This window comes from Egretta garzetta, unplaced genomic scaffold (assembly GCF_000687185.1).
Source record: "Egretta garzetta isolate BGI_Z169 unplaced genomic scaffold, ASM68718v1 scaffold1028, whole genome shotgun sequence".
Lineage (NCBI taxonomy): Eukaryota > Metazoa > Chordata > Aves > Pelecaniformes > Ardeidae > Egretta > Egretta garzetta.
The window spans coordinates 57,812-61,323 of record NW_009260421.1 but is presented as its reverse complement, the minus strand read 5'-3'; positions in this window follow the sequence as shown (position 1 = coordinate 61,323).

The following is a 3,512-nucleotide window of genomic DNA, read 5'->3' as shown; positions in this document are numbered from 1 at the left end:
CTCCATCCCTTCATCCCCCAGCCTGTATGGATCCCGGGGGTTACCCCGACCCAGGGGCAGGACCTTGCACTTGGCCTTGTTGAACTTCATGAGGTTCCCATGACCCCACCTCTCCAGCTTGGCCAGGTCTCTCTGGATGCCATCCCGTCCTTCTGGTGTGTCCACCGCACCTCTCAGCTTGGGGTCATCTCTAACCTTGCTGAAGGGTGCGCTCGATCTCTCTATGTCATTGATGAAGATATTAAACAGCACTGGTCCCAGTATGGACCCCTGAGGGACACCACTCGTCACCGGTCTCCATCTGGACATAGTTAAGGAGGCAACTAAAAAAGGGATACAGTAAAAGTATATTGAAAATAGCAAATGGCCGTAGAAAGTGGGTGTGAGACTCACGCAGGGAGAAAGACCGGGCTTATTTAGTAGAAATGGAAAGGGGAGAAATTAGGGAGTGGTGCGAAGGAGCCTGCTGCTCCTGCAATGCCAAGGTGACACCATTTAGAAATGGGTAAAATAGATGGGAAATCGGTGTCGTCGGTAAAAAAAAACACGAACTAAAGACTTGGAAGGGGTGTCAGCTCTCCTGGCTCCCCAGGTCTGGGAGCTGTGGATCCAGCACCCCCAAATTCCTTGTTTTGTAAAAACATCGCCCAGCTGAGATTCCTCTCTGCTTTTTCTTTCTTCCCCCATTTGCAAAATGCTAACTCTGCTCCCGCGCCCGTCTCTCCAATTTAAAGCAATTTACTTGGAGCCGGGGATGAATTACTCAGCACGGAGTTAACCAGCACCTGCTTGTAGTTAATTGGCATGTGTGCTAATTGCTGTGATAGTCATACTCGTGCGAGGGGGTGTAGGGCAGGAGGGAGGGGTGTGGGTGCTAACGGGCTGCCTTCATCCCAGGGCGATGCCGAATTTCCCAATTCCCGCATCCTTGCCGAGGTATCTGGGTGCTGAAGAGGGCGGGGATGACTTTTTGCCGGCGCTGGGCGCAATGCCCGTGATTTGCTTTGCCGCAGGTTTGGAGGTCCCCATCGATGCCCTCGGCCCCCCGCGCCGCGGCGGTTCCTCCTCGCCGGGTGTAGCAGCTGAGATGCTCGGTGGTTGCGTGGAGATGGTCGCCATGGAGACGGGTACCACCGGGGATGGCGGCATCATGGGGGGGAGGCTGCGGGTGCCCAGGGTGGCCCCGAACCTGGCCCCACCTTGTGATGTTTGGGGCTGTCCTAAGCCTGGTTTGGAACGGCGCTGGGTGATGTTTGAGCTAGCCCTACAGGGCCGTGGAGATTCTCCAGTGGCTCGTAAGGGCTGGGCTTAACCCATCTGCCAGCGTTTGTGCAACTCGCTGGGGGGGTCGCGGCTTGGGGGTGTTGGCACCTCATCCCAAATGGGACGGAAGGGTGCTGTGGGCTCGGATGTCGCGCGGGGTTGGGTGCTTTCTCATCCCGCATGCACCATGGGATGGTGTGAGCCTTGTTTCCTTGGAAAACCAGGCTAAGGAGAAAGAAGCTGCTGCCTCAGAGGGAAGCAAAGATGATTGAATGGCTGGGGGTATCTTATTGACCATAAAAGACACCAAATATTAAAGGTTATTTAGGAGCTGAACTCCTTTTCAAAGTCCTGCGCCCTGGCTGCTTGGACCTGGGAGTCCTGGGGGATGACAAGGTGGCCATGAGCCAACAGGGTGCCCTGGTGGCCAAGAAGGCCAAGGGCATCCTGGGGTGCATCAAGAGGAGGGTGGCCAGCAGGGCAAGGGAGGTTCCTTCTGCATACGTCATGCGTACCATATTCAAGGTTTCCTCCAAGCAGGGAAAATAAAACAAGCTTTTGCTGGTTTTAAGCAACCGAGTTGGGCTTGTTTAGCCTGGAGAAGAGAAGGCTGAGAGGGGATCTCATCAGCATGTACAAATATCTCAAGGGTGGGGGTCACGAGGACGGAGCCAGACTCTTCCCAGTGGTGCCCAGCGCCAGGACAAGGGGCCATGGGCACAAACTGAAGCAGAAGAGGTTCCAGTTGAACGGGAGGAAGAACTTGTTGACTGTGAGGGTGCCCGAGCCCTGTCCCAGGCTGCCCAGGGGGGCTGTGGAGTCTCCTTCTCTGGAGATCTTCAACCCCCGCCTGGCCGCTGTCCTGTGCCCCCTGCTCTGGGTGAGCCTGCTGGAGCAGGGGGGGGGGACTGGGTGAGCTCCGGAGGGACCTTCCCACCCCAGCCATGCTGGGATTCTGTGCTTAAATTCCAAGGGTCATGGGTGATCCCGATGCTTCGGGGTGGGCAATTCGGGACCGAGAGCAATTTGCTGGGGGAGGAAAGGGAGTTCCGGAGGCGCTCGGCTCGGTGCCTGGGTTGGGTGGGAGCAGCCAGCGCCGGCGCGGTGGGCAGGAGGGGTGAATCCCTCCAGGGTTCTTGCGCTCGCAGATGCTGATCAGAAACTCAAGGCTGTGGTCAGCCTGACTGAAACAGCCACCTGGGCAGGAAACGTGAAAATACCTGGGCTTAAAAATATGTTGGGGGAAAAAATAAAAAACCCAACCCCTAATCTAAACCCAAATAACCCCCCTTCCCCAAACCCCAATAACATGAAGAGGAAAGGCAGGAGTTTTAAATCCCCTCCGTGGGATGAGTTTGGAGGGCAGCTTTTGAGAAGGCTGCGGGGAGACCTGGTTACGGCCTTTCAATACCTGAAGGGGGCCCAGAGGAAAGGGGGGGAAGAATCTTTTTAGCAGGGCCAGCTGGGACAGGACAAGGGGGGATGGCTTTAAACTGAAGCAGGGGAGGTTTAGACTGGACCTAAGGAAGAAATTCTGTGCAGTGAGGGTGGTGAAACCCTGGCAGGGGTTGCCCTGAGAGGGGGTGGAGGCCCCATCCCTGGGACCATTCCAGGCCAAGTTGGCCGGGGCTGTGAGCAACCTGATGTGGTTCAAGGTGTCCCTGCTCCTGCAGGGGGGTTGGGCTGGGTGACCTCTAGGGGTCCCTTCCAACCCAAAACATTCTATGATTCTACGATTCTTTTCCCCATCCCTCCTCTCCCTCCCGTCCCAGGACCGTGCTCACCGTGGGGTGTTTTCCCTCCCGTGCAGGGGAGAGGGCTGAAGAGCATCCCAGGCCAGCTCCTTTTCTCCCCCCAATGATGAGCAAGAAGAGCCCTAAAGTCACCTTTTTCCTGTGGGGGACTTGTACCAAGAGCCATGAGGAAGCCCCGTGGCAGGGATGCTGGTCCCCAGCCAGCCGAGGTGCTGAGGACCCAGGAGTTGGGATTTGAGAGCAGCCGGAGGAACATGGGCTGGTGGTTGAAAAATAAGGTGATTTGGATCAAAACACCTGGATGGCATTTGTGGCGCAGGGAGGGGACGGGATGGCATCCAGAGAGACCTGGCCAAGCTGGAGAGGTGGGGTCATGCGAACCTCATGAGGTTCTACAAGGCCAAGGGCAAGGTCCTGCCCCTGGGTCGGGGTAACCCCCGGGATCCATACAGGCTGGGGGATGAAGGGATGGAGAGCAGCCCTGCCCAGAGGGAC